Source organism: Halyomorpha halys, unplaced genomic scaffold (assembly GCF_000696795.3).
Source record: "Halyomorpha halys isolate HHAL.00 unplaced genomic scaffold, Hhal_1.1 Scaffold357.1, whole genome shotgun sequence".
In the NCBI taxonomy this organism is placed as follows: Eukaryota; Metazoa; Arthropoda; class Insecta; order Hemiptera; family Pentatomidae; genus Halyomorpha; species Halyomorpha halys.
Genome location: NW_027113955.1, coordinates 132934 through 140397, shown reverse-complemented (window position 1 = coordinate 140397; position 7464 = coordinate 132934). Strand labels below are relative to the sequence as shown.

Sequence of the window (7464 nt, the reverse complement as noted above, 5' to 3'; positions counted from 1 at the left end):
AAAATGAAGTGATGAGAGAAGCGGGAAATAAAATGTATACATAGGTAATTGAAAAAGCGGGTACAATAACTTACAATACTTATGAGAGGTCAACTATCTCTCATAATTATGAATCATTAAAATAAGTTAATCATACTTATTTGTGTTTTTCATTGACCGCACCCCCAACCATCTTCTCCTCATTTATCATCCACGGTCAACTATCTCTCATAATTATAATGTTTATAAGCTCTTATCCTAGTTGAAATAGTCTTACAGGGTTTAAATGCCCAATTTTCAGAAAAGCTCCATCTAAAGTTCCTTTAAGTTATAATTAACGATCTCTCATTATTGGTAGTAATAAAAAACGGATAAATTTGAACTATAGAAGAATTAGGTAAAGAAGAAATATTTTTCCGGCTAAAAAAGAATTGAAAATAAGATAATATAGATGTATCATGAACCATCGGGAAGCCAATGATTTTAAATAATAAACATGTAACAGAAAAGTTCATAAAAGATAATAGAGAGTGATGAAAATCCCGTAAATACGCCCATAAATAAACTAATTAAAAAATAATATTTTTAGTGGTTGTTAAGGCATTAATGTTAATTTGAAATAATTACCTATTTTGCACCTTTAACAGTAATAAAATTTGTACAAATATGAACTATGAAAGAGTTTGATAATTAACTAAAGGATAAAATGGAAAAGTAGGGACAGCAATTAAGAGACTGCTAAATCGGAAACAGCCGAGCGTGTTCGATCTCTTCCAATTTCAATTAAATGAACATAGCTTTGTTCCATTTTGTTAAACTGTTGTATCCTTGGCTTGAACAAAGCTCATGTTTGTTATTTTTTTCCTGAAAAACCCTAAACAACGATTTTCTCATGCATATGAATAAAATATTGATTGAAATGTTTACTTCCATAATTGCACTAGCAATAATTTCCACCATATTTTTTTTATTATCATTCATCTTCATAAAATAATCATGAATGGGATAGAATAATATGATCTAATATTATAAAATACGCACAGCTGTATTATTTTATTATGTCTATCTTAAAAATGTAATCAGTTCAGAATATATTTTTTTTAATTTAACATTTAGAAATTTATATAAAAATTTTACCAGTAATGTATGCAGTAAAGTTGTTACTAATAAAGGTAATAAAAATTACCTACTATCTAACATAAAAGGTCATAAAGGCTAATGGAGAGTAACAATAACGCATAATTGATTTAAAAATAATTGTTTTAGTGCTTCCATTGTATTCAAAGTAATTGTGTTTTTTCCCTTACCTATATATCAAAGAATTAATTTAAACTCAAAGAGTGAAAGATTTATGGTGTCCACACCTCTCCCGATTTAAAAATAAATATATAAGTCCAACCCTATGAACGATATGAGTAGAAAGTACATTTTAGTCACAATATTTTTGGCTTTTTATTGTCTCTTTCTCAAAGTCAGATGAAGTTTATTCGAGAGGCGTCGGACGTAAAATGCCTTTCTATCGGTTCTTTTAGAATAAGCGGTTTTCCTTTGGCATTTAAATGACATCCATCTTTCCCCTTTACCCCATCGGAGACTATTTCACCTTCATCGAACCGCAAAGGGGGTAAAAATAAATATATTGATTTTACCAGAATTTGTACCGCTCTTATTAATTTATTTGTTCCAAGGTCGTTTTCAAGTTTTGTTCTTAAATGTTGTCTTTCAGATAGAATTATCTTTTATTTAAATATTTCTTTATTATTATTATTTAAATTTTTCTTTTAGTACATTGAGTACTATTGTTATTTAATTTTTTTTCTTCTACTTCTATGTATAATGAATGAAGGAGTATTTGAAAACTAATACTTAATGCCCTTAAATTAATTGATTCTATTAATTCTCTTCAATAAGATAAATTAATTAAAATAAATTTAAAAAAAAAGATATCCTTACGATTTCCTTAAAATATATACATATATATATTTTTTTCATAGAACATGATTATTACATCCCTCCTTTAATCAAGCTTATAATTAGATTTAAGTTGAAAGAATAGTGATTTTTGTTTGTATTAGTATCGTTCGATATATAATTATTTTGATTAATTAATAAAAATATACAATCCTAGGATCAATTTAATCAATTACTATCTCGAAAAAGGGAGAGGAGAAGCTGTTTCAAGTTTCAAAATATTTAGAGGGGCTATTAAAAACCTACGAGCTGAAACAATTTCAGGAATAAACTGTTTATTATAATAAGATCTTTCACACCCAAGGGAACTATTTTCATTTTGATATTCGCAATCATCCATTCCATATTTATGGGATAAAATAATGGAGAAATAAATAAAGTGAAAAACACAAAAACAGGTATACGCGGGAACCATATTTACACTTTTGGGAAAGTTCGAACCTAGCTTGTTCCTGCTACCTGTAATGGGCAAAGCTGGATTCACGGAAATCCCAGCGTTTTTCTCTTACGGGTGGGGATTAGGCCACGCCCGTTGAAGTAATCTATAAAACTGTTCATTTAATCGAAAATGTAAATATATTTAAATTTGTAGTAGATATTATTTCCTATAATTTGGTATATCTTTAGTAAAAATCTATTTAGCCATTCTTGAGAAATTCGTGCTTCTTTATCTGTTCTTTTCAAACTCATTTCAATGTAAATATTAGTATTTACATTGTAAAGTATCTAAAAATGTATTTACTTTTCTAAAATTTAAAAATGTATACATAAAATTAAATTAACTCGATAAATTTTTCAATTATGTCTTTTAGGACATTTAGTAGATAATGAATTTCTTTTAAAGAAAACATTAAAATATAAATTTTAATACGAATAAATGATAGTTTCTTGTATAATGGAGAAAGGTTTTCCATTACTTTTATGAAAAAAAGTATTTTTTTTTTTTAGAATATTTAATGTTTATAACAAAAAAGTAACTGAAAATTGACAGTACTTGAAAAAGCATATGCCAAGAACAAAATTTGAGCATGCTTTGAGTAACTCTCAACTTTATTTTTGCTTTTAATTCTCACCCTACCCATTTCTCGCATGCACGGCAGCAACTCTCAACTGTTAAATATGGTATAACATATGCCACGCCTACGAAAGAAATAGACTCCACCTTCTGGCGTCAATCACTCTGGGAGCGATATCCCTGCATTATACTTATGTCACCAAGACGTGTGGGATCACCACAGTTTTTCCAAATGTATCCCTTTATAACCTTATTGTGAATTGTAAATATATCGGTGAACCACTGTAGGCTAATTATACTTTCATCTCTGCTCTTCATCCTGAAAAATAAATATTTTCCTAAGTTCGCATTACAATTTAATTTCGTTACTGTGTGTTTCTATATAAAACTTGATTTATAATCACCTATACTTCGTCATAAGCCTTTGATATCACGGATGTAGATAATATAACTCTCATAACTAGAATCTGAATTTGTTTGTACTAAATATTTGCAGGATATACCATAAAATTTGTAATAAAAAACGTTAAATATGCCGCAAACAATGAATGATCGCACAAGGCATATAAAATATTCAAATGAGTAGGGGAGAGAATGTGACAGGCCGCAATTTTAAAGACAATTAGAATCGCGCTTTTTTTGCCTAAGTGCTTTTATATTTCTCTATAATGCTATTTACAGTGTTACTTGGTCTAAAGCCATAATCCCAACATATAAAATTGTGCTTTATGAATTATATAAAATATGAAATTAGAATTGTAGAATTTTTTTAAACTGCTCTGCTAAACAATTGTCATAATTTTCTTTGTCATAAGACCTTCAAATAGTATATTAATAAAAGAAAATGGTTTCAAAGTGTTTATTATGATGTTTATGAGTAGGTGCTCTTTATTATTATTGTTTGTTCTTCTCGCTATTGCGGGTTGAGAATCTGAGGTCCAACCCACCTTCATATTTTTGTTCATTTTTCCTTTTTTTTTGTCTCAAATATTTAAAAATATTCGCACTATATGTGCAGCAGAGAACTGACTGTTGAGCCTCCCAAAGCACAACAATAGGCACTCACAAAACATGCAGGCCTCCCGCTGTGGATTTTGGTACGAGACCATTGATGGATATAATTATTGGAATAGTGGTAACACCCTCCAAATGATATATTTCCTTCAACTCAATCACCAATTCCTGATACTTTCTCAGTTTTTCTTCCGCAGTGGAGCTTATATTATTATCGTTTGGGATCTCGAAATTGATAAGTTCCGCTTTCTTTTTTCTTAGATCTGTAAGGAGGATATCTGGTTTATTATGGCATACTGCATGGTTCGTAATTTATTATTATATACATTTAATTAATTAGAAATGCAGAATGAATAATACTCTTCCTTGTTTTTCATTTTATTATAATGAAAACAACGTTTCGGGATTGCCACCCCATCTTTCGTCCTCTAGAACAAATTCTCAAATAACATCAAATACTTACAACGTTTATAATATATCATATTATTTATTATAAATTTTTTATAAACAAATTACCTGATTAACATCTATATATAATAAAATGTTACTACTTATTAGCCTAATCTTACCAATATCCTTATTTTTTGTAATTAATTTTTCTTTCCTCTTTTATTAAGAGGCATTATTCTTATCTATTTATTTTCTTATTATTTTTTTTTCTTTTAATAAGAACATTGTATATAGTTAGGGGTGTCATTTGTATGACTATACCCCCTCATAATCAACTGTTAAAAAATATATATAATATAAGTTATATCAACTATGTAAGGCCCACCTGGTATAAAAATAAAAAATAAAAAAATAATAATCTAATCTTGCTGATATGAATATATTATTGTTACTTTTTAAAATTTCTGTAATAATTAAACTGTTACATTTTGTAAATAAGCAGATATAATTCCCTTCCTGAAAGTTTATCTTTAACAATGGTGATAGCAACGTTGCAAAGAATAAATAGTTACGAAAATGTATAAAGAATAGATATGTTTATACATAAAAAACATAAAATAGGACATTTTTTAAAAATTGAATTCATAATTAGTAATTAAAGAAATTTTTAATGATATTTAAGATTAATAATGCTGAACAAAATACGTAAAACAAATTAATCAGCCTAATGCATGGCTTTATAGGTTCATGCAAAACCGCATGCATGGATTAATTCAAAACCTAATATTCTATCGTTTAGAATATCTTGATAGATATTTATTTATCTTTTTAAATCCTTAATGAACTTGACGGTGAAAATATATTTATTTAAATATCTGGTTGTGATAAATGTTCCTGAAAACATCATAACGATTCCTATTTAAAAATGTATTAGTATTTCCAAAAATTTTGAGTCTTGAATGTTTAATTTTAATTTTTTTTTTTTACACTGTTTTTCCTAGTTGACATGGTACGTCGGCTGCACTGATTTTATTTTAATCGATTTAATAATCTTAGTGAAACTTTCATACAAAAAAAAAATTAGGTGGTTATTAAAAAAAAATAGATAATCACTTAGCTTATATTATTGATTATTTCATATACTTTCTCTACCCTTGGTCTTTTCTCCATTATTACAAAACCAATATTTTGACCTTGAAGATTCATATTCATGTTCGGTGTACATAGCGAATCTAGCAGGAAAAAATGAATTTGGTAGAAGTATATATTCGATCGTAATTATACAACATTTTATGTTATATTTTGTTAACTTTTTCTTGAGTGTAATTATATATTTTTGAGGATCCGTAAATAAGACTACTATGTTGAGTCGATGTTTCGCAATTTGACTGTTTATAGTCATGCCCTACAAAAAACTCAGTTTTTTTATTTAAAAAAAAAGACTTTCTTCAACTAATTATTAAAAAAACTGCAATGTACATAGTATAATTTAAGATTAATAATTATAAACATTACTTACAATTGTTTATTATAGTGTGTTTTACAGTACTGTGATACTACCAACTCTGTGTCATAACTGGATAGAAGTGAAATTAAGAAAAATAATTTTGTTTTGGTTTTTCCGAAACGTAACCTTTTTTTTTTTCCTAGCAAGTAGACAGTATGTGGTGTTTCTGTTTTGTATTTTATCTGTTTATATTTAATGTCATTAATTATGTCTTTTGGGTTTATATGGTTGGAGTAACATGAATTTGTTGATAGTCGAAGTCTTATTTATGTCGTTTATTGGAGTTCTATCAATGGGTAGATTCTCCACATGTCTGTATTATGCCATTTTATAACTAGCACTAAATTAACTTGTTGTAAATAATAAAGTTCTTCCGAAATGTTTCGTGATAGCAGTTTGGTCAGGTTTGTTAAGTGTTTTGTTATTGAGGTACAACTACATTTGTATTGTGTACCCTTCTTTTAAGATATTGTTCTAAGGTATCAAGATAGGATTTTGATAGGACCCGCAGTTCTCCTTAGGGAATTTCATATACTACATTAGGGTTATTCATGATGTTGTGTTAAATGTCAAAATTTTCTATCATGTTAAATGTTATTAGTATAGGATTGTGAGCAGCCCTATTTAAAGTCATGCTAAATGCATAAGAGCTTCTAACGGATTTTTTGAGCAACTTGTTTTATTACCTTCCCTTCCAAAACTTTATTCTATTGTTTACTTCTAAGTTTTGATTAAACTGATTTGTTGCAACATGCCTTAAGTAAGTGAAAAGTATAAGATGTGTTAAAGTTTGGCCAATGAGTGCCTTGTTGATCAGACTTGTGAAGAAGAGAATCTAGGTGAGCTAAGGTGAGACAACTGTCATTACGTTATTATTAATGTCATCCATTGCTTTATTAGTTATAAAAACATCCAAAACAATGGCAACACAAACTACGAGAAAATAACCTAACACGACAACAAACAAAACGGTAACGATTCAGCTGGTCTTTTGCGTGACGTCATTCTCCATTTAGCAGAGCTATTAACAGACTGTCAACTATGTTATGTGTTATATCGTTTTAACATGTTAAAATATAGAAATATTTCTCCATTTAATATAAGTTTTTCCATTTAATACGCTTTAACATGTTAAACTAAAGATGAATACCCCTATTATGGATTGTAGATCTATTTTGTCTTAGTCTTATCGGTGTAAAGTTTGAATGAAGTGGCAGTATTTTTTTTTTTTTTTTTTTGGAATAGCGTAATAATTTTTGTTTTTGTCAGTATTAAAAGTTGTCGATGTGCTCTCTGGAGTCACAGAAAGTTGTCAACATCTGGTCAATGTTTTATTATGTAAGGAATTGTAAAGTATATTTCACCGTTTTTTTTTTTTTTGTGTTAAAGTTGTGTCAGGGACTCCAAGAGTTTGCAGAGAGGAGGTGATTTTGATGTGCTTTCGAATAGATCATACGCGAGTTAAGGAACCGGTATTATAAATTTAAACAATTGCCCCTTGCCCAACTGAACCTGAGTCACTTTAGACATATGGTTGCATGTGTCCACTTTCTCCTAACAATTTTATAGAAAAGAAACCAATAAAAAC

The 7464-nt window shown here is 28.4% G+C and overlaps 1 protein-coding gene across 2 annotated transcripts in view; it reads left to right on the top strand.

Moving 5' to 3' along the window:
- Window positions 1–7464, top strand: part of LOC136796724 (uncharacterized) — an 887913-nt gene that overhangs the window by 760114 nt on the left and 120335 nt on the right. The gene's annotated exons all lie outside the window — the stretch shown is intronic.